Source organism: Taurulus bubalis, assembly GCF_910589615.1.
Source record: "Taurulus bubalis genome assembly, chromosome: 5".
Taxonomy (NCBI): domain Eukaryota; kingdom Metazoa; phylum Chordata; class Actinopteri; order Perciformes; family Cottidae; genus Taurulus; species Taurulus bubalis.
This window is the reverse complement of record NC_136593.1, coordinates 14,048,192-14,063,426: the sequence shown is the minus strand read 5'-3', so window position 1 is coordinate 14,063,426 and position 15,235 is coordinate 14,048,192. Positions and strand designations below refer to the sequence as shown.

At 40.3% G+C, this 15,235-nt stretch overlaps 1 protein-coding gene across 1 annotated transcript in view; it reads right to left on the bottom strand.

The window, feature by feature from the left end:
• Positions 1-15,235, bottom strand: part of bsnb (bassoon (presynaptic cytomatrix protein) b) — a gene marked incomplete at both ends in the record, with an annotated part of 55,374 nt that overhangs the window by 19,538 nt on the left and 20,601 nt on the right. The window lies entirely within an intron of this gene.

Sequence of the window (15,235 nt, the reverse complement as noted above, 5' to 3'; positions counted from 1 at the left end):
ATAAGTGTGGTTTGGTATAAATTCACCAAATGATGTAATGCAGCAAGGAAAGTACATTCATTATCCTGACTGCTAACCCCTAATGACAAGTGAAGCTAAAAGCAGGTATGCAAATGACAAATTAAAAGTGTTCAGATGGGGCTGGATTTGATTAAGGAATGTACCCTCCTAAATTAAAATCCAACTATTTTTTACTGTCTCTCTCAATTTGGAATGATCCAATAAAGGCAGAATGGCAAATGTAATGAGCCAAGAAGACCAAGTTCCCATAAGTAGAAGATGAACCCCGGGCTATAAAATATGTTCTTGAAGTTGTAAAAAGACATAACTCTGAAGAACAAAAAGGAGTCTGCTTAACACTTCAGTCACACAAGGAATCCTGCAAACCTCCTGCAGGATGGACTCCAGAGTGTGACTCAAAAGAGGATTTAAAACTAACATGCCTGTTTACTTTCTGTAGTTTCAATGCTAATTAAATCCATTAAAGCCTCAGAGATGGTTTATGGAGCTTGCAGAGAGCTGCAGAGATGCGTCGCGGACCTCCTGAAAAATGTAACTACGCGCCAGGCCCTGCAGACTGAGGTTTGATTGGACAGAGATGAACCAGGAGATGGAGTTTCTGGACAAGTACCTTACATCTTGTTACAACAACACCACAGTTTATTAATTCTCGGCACAGGAACTCCCCCTCTTCATCCAAATCTTCCATAATGTTTTTCTAGCTAAATGATTTATGTTGGACCAAACGTACGTGGAAACATTGAATCAAATAAATCAAAGACCATCTGACAAAAGACTTGAAAAACGAAGGTCCAAATCAAAAGAAAGTACATACATGTTCGAGAGGAGCTCACACAGAATGCACAGGGGCACATCTGCAGGAGTATAAATCACGCTTAAAACCTAAACCCACAATAGTTATTTGGCCACTTGAGGGCAGTAGAAACAGAAATTAACATGGCAAACGGTTATTCATTTGGAGTTGTTTTTTGCCATCTGATGAATCCCTCTCGTTTTGGCTCTGGTTTGCTCTACACCAACTAATGAGGGTAATGTGTGGTTCTTAGCTGCTCACCAGCTTGCCGTTAAGTTCGTCAGTCTGCTACTGTCATATATATAGAGACATGTATTTGTTCCCAAAACATGTTAGAACTGCCTCCTATGGGACAGTACAGGCATTGCTTTAGGCAATAAAATGTTTGTCCTTGTGCACTTCATTTGTCTTCATTTATTTATTTATAATAAACTGAAGTAGTGATTGCTTTATTTGGCTTTATTGGGGGCTCACCTTCTAGGTGAAATGCAGCTATGCAGTCTCCCTTTTGATAGCAGGAGCTATAAGAGCAGAGGTGGCTACTGGAAAATGTTTTCTTCAGGGAGAGATAACTACAAATAATGTCCAAAGTGGACTCTGTGATCTGCACGTCACACTTTTTTCTCCACACGGCTAAAATAAATGGTCACATTGGTCATAAATACATTTGTTGCAACCATGAAATAAAGGCCAAAATGCACACACGTAACGTTTACTAGAAATGTGCAGATAACGGACCTACAGAGCCAAACTGCTGGTGAAGCAAGAATATGATGGAGAGCTATAATATTTCCTGCCCATGGAGGGAGCCAGAGAGCGTAGGATTTCATAAAGAGATATGGAGCCCAGTGGGAGCATACACACCCACACAACAACATGAAAAACAAACAGTGCACTCACAGAATCTGATTCAAGCATCCTGCTAAATATTGCACTTGGAGTGGGCTGCATATTTAACACCAACCATTTTACTGTAATACCATCTCAGCTCTTATTCCCTACACTATTGGTGTGGAGACAGTCACTCCCCCGCTGTCCCACTTTACTTCTGATGAATACACATACACACGGGTATATTTTGATATGCTGATCAGCAAAGTGTACGAACACATGTGCAATTAGACATACTTTGTGTAGCCTACACAATGTCAGTATTTCACCTCTCTGTCAGTCAACTCACAGCAGGTGTCTGTCCCCCGCATTGTGTCTCCCCCCAGGAACCAGACCACAAGCTGTTAGCAAGAAATGTCAACTGACATAAACTGCAGTCACAAACATCACAAAGGTATATCATATCTTAGGTGACCAGAAAGGAAAGTAAGATCAATTCCCACTAAATAGTTATTTTCACGTCACAATAGAGACCACAAAATGTTAGAAAGGCTGCTCCCAACCTCCCAACCTTCTGCAAATGAAGCATGACAGCGATGCATGGCGATATACAAAACATGTGTAACGCATTATGTGTTATCCTCTCCCTCAAGGTTTGACTTCTAAATGTCAAACGTGACATTCAAATAACTTAAAAATGATCACAGTGAACCATCTCGAAAAATGTCACCACTTTATTTTTTTTGTGTTTCAGGTTCGTAGAATGTTTTGCCACCAGTGAAATAAAGGATATTATTTGACTTCTACTTCTAAATGTCAAACTCTATTCCACTTCTTACACAATTTATTAAAAAAATAATTCAACGGTAACTTTTACGTCTTTCCCATCAAAACAGCTTCGGTTATTACCTGAATAGAATTTTTTTGGGGAAGGTGCATAACAAAAACGCCAACTGCGTCAACCTTCAAAGTAATAACAAAGAACTGAAATAAAGAGGATAGATGTAACAACAAATAACCATCATAATAACCCTACACGTTCTGTCTCTCACAGAGAATAATGAGGTGTACGACAGAGGAGGTCATAATTAATTTGTAACAAGTGAAGGTCAGGGGAGCAGAGGGTCAGTGTGAATTATTAACTACCAAGTGCACAGGGGCGCGCTGCCAAGCAGGTATGAATGGGGTGAGTTTAAGGTGAGTGGGGAAATATGTCACGCACAGTTTGGTGCCCAGACACACACTTACGTTTCATACCAGTAACGAAGCATAGGAACACCTTAACACACTGAATGTAAAGTTCGGACAGTGACAGTCAAAGGTCATTTAGATTCAATCAAAATCAAATGAATGTCGGACAGAAGAGAAATGTATTTTCAATCTTCTGTATGTTTGCACAAATGGAAAATTTACAATAAAACTGACTGACTTTTGAATCACTACAAATAACCATACACAATCCTTTTTCACTGCAGTGATATCAACACTAAGAATTAAAGATCAGCAGATCAGGTTACTCTATGAATGAGCCCTATCGGAGCCCTTTAAACCATCGTATCCATTTCCATTATGCACAATCTGAATAAACAGTGGTGCGCAGTGTGAAGTGTGTAGCGAGCACATGTCACAGTAGGGTGCCCGGCTGTGCCACTCGACCACACGGCTGTGACAGGTCAGTAAGAGTCAGCAGGTATATAGGTCAATCCCCTGGGACTCCTTCAATGACGACACGTGGTCGGGCCTGTGGATTACAGAGGAAATGAAGGATCATCCATGGAGGAAGTCGGTCTTAACTACAGTCACAGTCACTCATACAGTTCCCCGCAGTGTATTCAAAATGAAAACACCATATAGTAGATGATAATCTTAATGTGTTTTGTAGGGTATTTCCATACTACACACTCCTGAATAAATATTATTCTTCTCCTCAGGGTGTGGCATGTTTGATAGGCCAACCTGCAGGTAGACAAGCCATTTATTTATTTGTAGGAGTAGTCACTGAGATTATTTTATTAGAATAAGAGCAAATCAGTCTGAGCAAGGTCTACCTGAGAATAGAATGGCTTCCCTGTCTTCTCTCTACGTGTTGTAATCCGAGTTTCTCTGTGCTTTGCTTACGTAGCTGGTCCGAGAACACATGCATGTTGGTGCATGTGAGTCCCACCGGCAAGCTAATCGCTGCCGCTCTGCACTGTGCTCATACAGCGGTTATCGCTGATAACGCCCCGACCCACAACTCAGGTAAACACTGTTAGCTCTGTCAGCACTGTTGCTGTTGTTTGCATTGCTGCTATCCGCCGGCTCAGCCGTCACCATGTTGAGAGCCGTGTAGAGGGAATCCCTCATTCAAAATGATGCTGTGAATGTGGAATTTAGCATCACCAACGCAATAACAATCCATCCATTGGGAATCATAAATGTCTGAGCAAACATAGTCTGGAAGTCAGTATGCAAAATATAGAGGGTCTTAATTGACACTTGAGACTCCCTGAAAGCTTCAACAGCAAAACTTTGGGGGATCGCTGGAAAAGTCCTCCAAAATGAATTTGTCATTTGAAATCATCTTTTAAAAGCTCCCTATGTCCACCAGTATTAATAATTAAAATTGCAAAACATTTATTCATGAATATGAATACAGAAAAATATTGTTTTTTATATTGCCTTTGAATACCAGCTGTTAGTTGTGTAGTTCTGAATCTGAATGTTTCCTCGTACAAAAGCAGTGGCTTTTTTACAGTCCAAAGACTTGCAGCTTAGGTTAATTGAAGGCTCTAAATTGCCCGTAGGGGTGAATGTGAGTGTGAATGGTTGTCTGTCTCTATAAGTGCCCTGAGATACCTGGGCACATATAGGGTGAACCCTGCCTTCTTCCAATGTCAGCTGGGATCGGCCCAAGCGCCCCCTCGACCCTAAATAGGATTAGCGGTTTGGATAATGGATTGAAAAGGAACATTATCAGACAAGCAGATTTTAAAAGCTAACCTTATCCCTTGCTTGATTATTACATGACTAATGTGAACAATTAAGCAAACTATCAAAGTGTTTACACTGGAAGTGTTTTCTAAAACAGTGGCAGTCTTTATGTGAAATAACTTTTTATAGTGTGTTGCTGCAGGACAACAGTGTGTCATCTGCCATTACGTATGTGTGTCTCTTCTGTCCCTCCGGGGGGCCGGGTAGCACAGTGTCAGGTCATGCTTCCTGCTCTTTATTTACTCATTCTGTCTGTTTCTATTCGTATCAACGGGGGCAACAGGTGCCCCCTTTTGGCCCAGCACACAGGGGCCGATCACATCAGTCAGAGTGTCCTGCCTCAGTAGAGGGCTTTCGATACATAAATAAGACACAGTGAACGCACCAAGACATCCAAGTTAACCCACAAAGTAATTTTATCTGAAAGCATGTTTCCAACCACACATCTTCATGGAGGTAGTCTGACACAGACACAGACGTTCTACTACCTCTGGGCAGGAACATTCAGAGGAGCACATTGTTTGTTTAAGTTCTGGATCTGTTAAGGTATCTCCGTAGGAAAACAAATCTGCAATAATTATACTTATATGTGGTGAAATGTACAACTTTTATCTAAACGTCATTTGAAAGTGCCTCTGAGATTTAAAATATCTTAATCAAGATGGTTCTGTAAGCAACAACAATGGGTTACAGACCAATGACAAATAAACAGAAAGGAAATTCCAAATTCCTGAACAAAATGACCGTTATGTAAAATATATCATTTTAGAAACAACCTGCATAGCACAAAGAACACAATAGTTGTCTAAATACTTTAACAAAACATACTATTTCCAAACCACCATCTTATGTGTGGCACTAAGCTACTAAACATGGCAAATAATAACGCTAATCCATCGCCTCCACCATGTCTAAATATAACTGAATCTTTAAGGGAGGTTCTGTGGATCCACCTCCTTCATCCCTCAAAGAAGTGAAATCTTTCCTAGAGGACAAGAACAATCCAATATCCCACTTCACACGCTTAAGGACTTGTAAGAAAGCATTCAACGGATAGCTGAAGCTGTTCTGAAGGCAGAGGGTAGTATTTGACAGTTTCCTTCGTTTTATTTTTATTTTTTGAAGAGCCTTTTAGCCCAGCTCTGCTAATTTGCTCTGTGAATGTTCAAGATGAATTTGCAATGTTTATTTCTCTGCAATCCTACATAAAAAGCACCAAGAGCGGCAGCACACGGCTCAGCTTAGTTTATTGAACGAAACCTTCCTCTGTGGTCAAACTGTCCAATGCAATCAGTATAATAACAACTCATTGATGTGGCTTATTGTTGACCTCCCCACACCTTCACTGGTCTCATATTTCCAGACTATTTGATAATTCTCCAATATTTAAATCTTCAATCAGCCAACAAGCTTAATGTCAGCAATATAATAAAACAGATTGCCAATGTGGCTGATTGAGATTAAGTCAGATGTACACAAAAGAACAGTATAGTTTGTTTGCAGCATCATACAGAGGATGGGCGATGGGTAATCTTCTCACTCTTTTGGCCACACAGGAAAACTCAGTCAGATGTGCTTTTTAGCTCAGAGGCAAAAACAGAATAAAGGCAGTGGCATAACAACAGTCAAACCTCTAATCATACATCTGTTTTCCAAAATGTTAATCAAGCTGCAGCCAAACAAACCCATTTTACACTGTGGTTGGCAGCCAAGCCTAAACAAGTCATGTATCTCATTGCATATGCCTGTCCCCAGGACAAGTTAATCAGGCTGTCTCCTCGGCCCTGTTTCATTTTAGATGAGTTTCTAATACCCCTGCCAGGCAAATCTGCAGCTATCAGCCAAGCAAATGCAATTCATGTATCTCACATTTATTTTTTAAACAAGTTACTCAAGTTGCAACCTCTCACAACCATGTAGTCAGGTGATTCCTCTACTGGAATTTGTCCAGCAAAAACGATGTATACTAATGCTATACTGAAGTGTCAGACATTTTGGAGTTATATATGTTTTAACTTAGCAAGTCTGCAGGGAAGCATCGCCATCAGCATCCTTTAAGTGGGACTTACTGTATAAGAGAAGTAAGTAGGGAATTCCTGAAATGGAGTGACATAATCCACTATACAAAAGGTAAATTAAAAACAGTCACAAGACTTGTGGTCACACACAAGACGCCAGTAAAAAAGCAATTACATAAAAATATAGAAATCTCTAATGGGCACTAACCAAACTATCGTTACTTTGGTATGAAAAAACATGATTATGTAGAACCTCATTGCTCATACGCTCTGACTTTGGACTTTGTCTTGCTGTTGTTAATGGAAGGATGAAAAAGGTGGCACATAGTGAGACATTTAAAAGTTCAAAGTGCATGAAGTGAAGTATCAGACAACACTGCTGCATATTTTTGTACATTATTTATGGTATAAAAAGCACAGGGGTCACTAATCTAGCTTTTAAAAGAAAGTCAATAGCTCTACATTTGAGACAAGAACAACCCTGTGTTGGTTTGTGAAATGAGGTGTTTAAATAAGAAAATGACAGTGACCAAGTGAACCCATTAAGCACTATTACACTTCCTTTGGTTGTTGTCTCACGCCCCCGCCATTGCAGCCTGTGTCTTCACTAATCGAGGCAGTGGGAGGACCATCTCTCTGGCCAAGTGTAATGATCTTCATGCTGCTTTTGCTATTGTTAATACTGTAGTTAGGCTCAAAGCAGCAGCCCAGACACGCATCGTTGATCTGGTCATCTCCACTGCTGCCCGACAGCTGCAGCACTGAGAAGATTAGCAAGGGGTTAAATGTAATATCTGAGTGATCAGTGAGCTTTATCTCTTTCATTTGGTCTCTCAATCTCCTGCTCCCTTTCATTATAGCGCTCCCTGTCTGGCTGTGTATTTTCATTCCCCTGACATACAACTACACGTCTCCGTTCCATAATCTCACATTTGTGTCGCCAGCCTTTTAGTATTTGCAGCCTCTAAGCACAGCGCACACTCAACTGACCCCCTCCTTCTTTCCTAATGGCAGCATTAGGGAGTAGTTGCATGCCGGAGGTTCTGCAGGGGAAGAGAGAGCAGGAGCACCGATGAGGCTGGTGAAGTGATATGTTGAGACAGGAGGGCCCAGTAGCAGGGGTGGGAGGACTCCGGTCCACCTCTGTGGCTGTGACACCGAGGATAGACACGGCACTGCCAGGAGCCCTTGGAGCATCGCTAAAGCTTGTTAGCAACGCCACCAGGCCTTGAAGATGATGAGTTCTGAAGAGGTGATTAAGCCAATGCTGAGGTCCCTGGTAGGCTTCAAAGCACATTCACACAAGGTAGAAGAGGAAGGGCATTTGAAGAAAAGAGCCACAGAAAAGAACTGGAGGGTAATTCAAGTTCAATATGGTCACTGTGCTCCGAGATAGCAATTCATCAAACGAGCTGATATGGCTGCCGTGGCAGACAGGGCTAGGTACAGGTCGAGGTTAACCTTAAAGACATCTCGTGAAAAATTAACACATGTGGTGAACAGACGCTGAGCAGAATAAGGCAAATAAATGCAATCCCAGTGTCAAATTGTGCCAGTCAGATTCTCCTCTCACCCTTTTCTTTTTCCTGTCAGTCCCATGTTTAGAATCAGGAAATACGGTGCAACATCTCAGAAAATCTTAAAAAGCACAAAAGATTGCACTGGAATATACAAGCAGGTGTGGGAGCTTTGTCCTGGATCTCTCAGTAGGTCTGTGATATACAGGAGTTTAAACAAAGTGCATGCGACTCCAGCTCAGACAGAGCCCAGAGCCTGCTGCCAAACACAAAGGTCCCAGAGATGAGAGTGAGTGGCATTTAAGCCTCCAAACCAGCGAGCCATCTGTGCTGGGTGCCACATAATCTCAACAGGAAGCAGTCATTGCTGTACATCCCATCATCTTCCTGTCTTTTCGTCTACTGCAGCACAGTCACACACTGTATTTTGTCACTGTGGCACAAGGGTTTTGGGTGATCCTGCCTCATGTTATTCAAACTGAACATGTGTCGCCTCTTTTGAAATACAGGCTTTAAGTGGAAAAACCTTTATTTCACCATTACAGTCTCTTCAACTCTAATATCAAGTGAAAATGGGCTTTGTCTCAGTTTAATCAGCCATCAAGGCTTACTATTCTCAGATGGCACTTATTTGTGTGGGTGGATCTTTACAATGGTGTGCCGGGGTTAAGCATCATACTCAAGGGATCACTACACTCCCTCAGCACGGATTACAAACACTCTCAACTATTAGCTCCTTCTAAGATCCCCAGCCCCATATACACACAGAAACACACCCATCTCGCTGTCTCTGCCTCTTTTTGTTTGTGTCTGAGTCACCTGTGTCTTATAAATACTCTTGTATTATGTGCAGGGGTTTTAGGATGCTCACCCTGCTGTTGCTGCTAAATCAACAGAGCGTAGACTGAATCAAGAGGGCTGAGTACCCGTGTTGCAATGTCAACTGCAAGCGATTCAACCAGAAGTAATTGCCAATTCAATCAATGTGTCAACAGAGAGCAGTCTCGAACTAAAGTGTGTAGACAGGAGGAGGAGAGCTAAGAGAACAGGTTGTTTCCAGAGCTGGAACATGTTTAAAAGGTATCAGGCACTAGTGTTAGACTTTTTTTTAAAGGGTAGCATAATTCAAGAAATGGATGGTTGAAATAACGGTGGTAACGGTAATAATGGTTGAAGATGAGTATGAGTATGAGTATGTGTGTTTTATTCAGTCAATCATTACATACAATACAATAAGTAAAGCCACAATCTAATATACAAAAAAAGAAAGATTGAAAAGGTATGTAGAAGCATAATGCTTCTATATTACTATCTTAAATTATTATCAATTAAATCAAATAATTGATTCAATATAAAGAACAAATAAATATATATATATATATATATATATATATATATATATATATATATATATATATATATACATACATTTTATTCACACTTGTAACCCTCAAAAATAGTTTTATAAACAATCCTTTTGAAAACCGTTCTTACATTCATGCTAGCGTTGTTCCATAATTGAACTCCTACAATAGAGATACATCTTCTTTTAATCCCTTTGTTAGCTTTTTGAACAGTAAACTTACAAACATCTCTCAAATCATATGTACACTCAAGTATTGAAAACAACCTTTGTACACAGTCTGGCAGTGACTTTGCTTTAGCTCTGTACATTGTCTGCATTTTTTTAGAATATACCAAATCATTAAATTTTATAACATGAGATCTGATAAACAATGGATTTGTTTGCTCATAGTAACCAGCAGTATTCATGATTGTAGATGATTGAAGATGTAGTTATGGGTAATAATATCATTTTATGTATTAACTCAATTATTTGTATTGAAGTATAGTTATATAATGCCAATACAACCATTTAGTGTCTGTATTCAAAATCACTGTCAAACGATGAACTGACAAATGTTGCATAGTTCTCAGTATTGTGCTTCAGTGGGCGTGAATACATGTATTTTAGTATGTGCAGCATGTGTAAGTTGCATGTGGGCGTCTGAATCTGAATTCTTGTAATAAATGTGCTCTGGCCCACCACAAGCACATAGTGCATGCAGCACAAAGGAAAATGGAAGTATTAAAAGGCAGCAAGCAGCTGATTGAGGCCGGGTGGGTGTTTGAATCTGTGATGGTGTCCCATCATCACTTTGGAAGCAGCCAGGCTGAGCATGGCAGGCTTGGATGCAAGATGCCGGTAGCCATCTGGCTTTGGATGGGACTCCCGAGGGAGACACAGACTGGTGCCAACCTTCAGAAAACACTTCTAGTATGTTTGAGAATGAGAATGACATGTTCATCTATACTGTGGCTCTGTGTGAGAGCGGCTTAACTGTGTTCCTGCAGAGCTGTGACACGTAAGCAAATACTACATGTTCTACATATGATTACTGAGTGCTGGTGTGTCTTCAAGGGTACTGCGGTCTCAAGCAAATTGTAGCCGTGAATGGAAAAGTAGAAGTAGAATCCCCACCAAGACTTTGATTAATTCAAGATATGGATTTAATCTGTGTGTAGCACTCAGTAGCTGTTGGCTGTAAGAGATTCTTCAACTGAGTCAACAGTGTGCTCCATTTGCACAACGAAATGTTTGAAAATTAAACAACGTTTTTAAAGGCTAAATTTCATGCTGCACAATTTATCTGCAATTTCTCATTATCAACATTTCATTGTGTGTTAACAGCACAGTTTACTGCTTCCTGTGTTCGAGCACATACAACTGCAGACGGCATTACAAACTGTTAAAAGGTCACTCTTTGCACAGTCTCTGACTGTAATTGCATATTGCAGAATGAGACTGTGAGAGAGTGCCTTTGTGTGTGTGTGTGTGTGTGTGTGTGTGTGTGTGTGTGTGTGTGTGTGTGTGTGTGTGTGTGTGTGTGTGTGTGTGTGTGTGTGTGTGTGTGTGTGTGTGCATGTGTGTGTGTGTGTAGATGACTATGACTATGGATGCATCATATAAAGTGAATGCATACTGGTAAAGGTCACATAATGAGCAGGTGAGTAGCAGCTATAATGTGAACATTCTGAACTGTAAATATATCGATGTAAAGTTACTGTATACGCTGATCTTATCTCAGCTCTGTGTGGTAGAACAAATATTTGTGACCAAGGAACAGAGCCAGAAAAGGCTACAGCTGAACTTTACTTTGCTAACATATCACCAGAATATGTTAATATTAAATGGGAGTCTGATCCACATTATTATTCTCGAGGATGAGAGAGTCTTATTTAGAAGTTAAAATATAATTTCTAGGCTGAAGAGGCAAGTTTAAATGTTAGAATAAAACTCCTCTGAGTTGCCAGAACCGTTAATATATTTGATACCAAATATATGTTCTGAGTAAGTCGACTTGTTTTGAGTTCAGAATGTGATACCCTCAGAAATCATATTGGATTCTTACACCAACCATACAACCTGCTCCTGGAACTCAGTCTCATACAAACAGACACTGTCCTGCATTAAAACTATCATGCACCCGCATCTCTTCTCATACACATGCATGCAACATGCACATGGGCATCAACACACACTGACCTTATGTGACATGATGAATCAAACACAGCACTTACCCTGCTCCGCACTGCATGAACTATTTATAATGTTCTCGTTGAATTATTGATGAACTATGTTTTCTGTTTCTCTACACTTTTTCTACAATTCTGTGAGAAATTCGCTGTTTACTAATGATCCACTCAGGGCCTCCATCTCCTTATGAATAGAGGGGACACGTCTATATCATAATAATAGACACACTGAGTCAGATCAGTGCGCCTGCCCAGCCGTAGGATGAAATGTCAGGCATATGGGAAAAATAATGTGTGAACTAATACATAACGCATTGTCTCAAACACACCTCCACCTATATTTATTGTCAAGAAAAAGGCATTGCTGAAGGCTGGAGTAGCCTGTGCGAGTGGAAGGAGAGAAAGAAAACATTTCAGGGATGAGGACTGACAGCGTACTGTAAATCACATCGAGCAGGAGACACTCCAGTGAAAACAGCTTATGTTGCAATAGCAACCATACTCTGGGGAGACGACAATGACTCAAGGTTGGGTTTAATCTCCTTGAGAACCGTAATGGGGAGGAAACGGCCCTTAAACAAGGACATCTTATTTACTCAGAGCCACACATGACATTCAACTCTAATTGATGTGAAATATTGTGCAATGTAACAAACAGTTGGCTTCCTCTCAGTCATTATCTCTGGTTCTCACTCTCTCTCCTTCCTCCTCCTTCTCAATCTATAACCTCTTTCCTTTCTCTCCTTCTCTTTTCTTCCACTCGTTCACGAACAGACGCTGGCATTCATTGCCTCATCTCAGATTAAAAAGGGGCCGACTATGTTTTTTTTGTATGTTACAGCTCAGCCTAATTTGCTCTGAATGAATTATGCAGTGTGTCACTCATGGGGTGACAGAACATGTATTTTCATGAATAATTTCAGCATTTTTCTGATATCCACAAGCAGATCCTCCTTAAGTACAGTGACAGAGAATTTCATGACAGGATGTCTATTACAAATCATGCTTTATGTGTGACATAGTAACGGTGGTGAACACTTAATAGGCAGTATTTCTGAATCTTATACTGCATTTGTAATTCATTTAGGTCAGTTTGTGGATATTTCTTTAACTTTTTCCATAATTTTGCATTAAAAAAAACCCTGATTAAGTCCACTGTGATTAGTAGACAAATTTAAACCTGAAAAAGACCATGGTGGGCTGAATGCTTTCTGTAGCTACTGTAGTTTGATATTGTTCTATTTAAGCAGCTATAATTACTTTGATACATACTTACAGTTGCAGCTCATTTGCATTGTCTTCCCATTTTTGTTTCTTTCTATCTATGGAAGCATTTCCTTAGCTCTCATTATCAGGTGAGGACTATATTTACAGTAAATTGTTTCTTCTTGTAGCCGGAAAAAACATCTTTTGGAAAGACATATAATCATATAGAAAACCATTTCAAACTGATTTGCTCCTTACAAAAAAAAGAGAGGAAAAAAGTCTGGTGCTATTATTATTATTATTATTATTATTGCCTATATTATCATTGTTATGCCCCCTGACTTAACTCCGCCCTCTTCTGAGAAGAGGGCTGTCTATCTGTTTCAGGTCTGGCGCACCTGGAGCAGCCACACCTGAGAGACATCAGTCAATCAGTGGGCTGGATAGATATACTCCCAGATCCAGTGCTCTCTTCCTCTTCCTCTCTGAGCGGCGAGCGGTCGGACCTGCGGTGGTATGGTGCCTGAGTGCAAGCTACCACTGGTATCATTTTGGGGGAAGCTGTGTAGAGGTTCTCTGTCATTTGTGTTGTCTCGGTTTTCTCCTGTTTTGTGGCTAGACAGGGAGGTCAGTATTGTATTGTCAGTATTGGTTTTTTAGTTTTGGCCTTGGAGATCCTGACGCCTTTTAATTCCGTTTTATTTGATTTACCTTTTTGTTAAACTATAAGCTGTCAATAAATGATTTTATTACATGCATTACATTTTTCTTTTTGATAAAGCCTATTCCTGTTATTACTCAATCAAAATACAAATCTCATAAAACATTTTAAACACAGAAATGAGCCCCATTGTTCCACTGTGTGGCATGTTCCATTTAATGAAAATGGGCACTGTAGTTTATTTTTAGCTGATCCCACATAAATCAGCTATAATGACTTAGTGCTTCAAATAAACGTATACATTCATGACTGTTTTTCAAAATCTGCAGTACATCTTCAGTAATAACTAATGGGCTGAGAGTTGTAGACCGGACAAGGAAGAATTACACATTGTTGGTTTTGGTATTTTCAGGATTTGTTTATAATAATAAAAATATTAAATATCACTATAGCCTTGTCCTTTACATTTCTAGTAACTGGTAAACAGTGGTCACTGCCCAGTTGTTAAGCCACTGAGCACAGATTTAAGTTTGTTTTGTCTCTCATCCAGATTGATTATAAAACATCAAACCAGACCAGTGACGAGAAGAAATGATGCATTCACAGGCTTTGTCACGACACCATGAAAACAGGGAGCAGTAATTAAAATTATGTCTGCAACAGGCAAGAAAATACAGAGAAAAAGAAATGGAGAAACAAAAAAGTTTGAAGAGATTAGAAGAAGATGAGAAGGAGAAATGTGCAAAACAGGCTGCGGAAATCAAGCTGAGAAACCAAGATTCAAAGTACAAAGCCTCACACCATGTCCAAATGGTTCTCACCCACTCTGGAGCGACCGACCTGCCAGCTCACATGGAATGACAACAAAAACTGTTCACAGGTTTGGAAATAATGCACCTTATACTGCATTGAGGTCGACGCCAGCAGAGCAGAAACCAATCACACCTAATAACAGAGTCTCTCCTGAAAACAGAGCAACAGCAGTCTGAAGGTTTTTGTCAACTCTCAGCGTCTTAGCAGCCGAGCATGAAAGGTACGCCTGACAAACAAATTATCTCTCTGTTTCCATAGCGATCTATGAATGGCCTGCGCTAGTGCCTGTGACAACCAGATGCCTGGGCAGACAAGGCTCGCCCATAAAAAGCCAGCGCTCTGCAGAAAGCCAGTTATTACTGCTATCATTCAATTGGACTTGATTTGCATAATTAAACTCTGTTATTGCCTGGCTTACTGCAAGTCTCTGCTCTTACCAACTGGTTTCCCAGCATGACAGAGGACCAAGGATTACTTCAGGAAAAAATATACCCTCAGCTAACCCCTGTGACTAATCAATACGAAGATTAACCATTCAATTGAACTTGATAAGGCCCAGTTTTGGGTAGATGGGTCATATATTTCTGTGCAGCTCCAGGGTAGAGTGCACACTGATGAGGTGAGTCACAGCCTGGACTTCACTCAGCTAACTACATGAAAGGCTCTGACATAGCAGAACAGAGCAGGTCCTGACTGAGAAACACTGAGAGAGAGAAAGAGAAAAAGCTCAGAGGCTTACATAAAGCTTTGTGTGTACAAGCTACAGAAACCTGCAGCTTGAAAATACAAATATCAACCCTTCTTGTGCAGAAATATTCTTTTGTTAAAGTAATTTAGTGATCTCTCTGGATTAAGGAATGGTAGC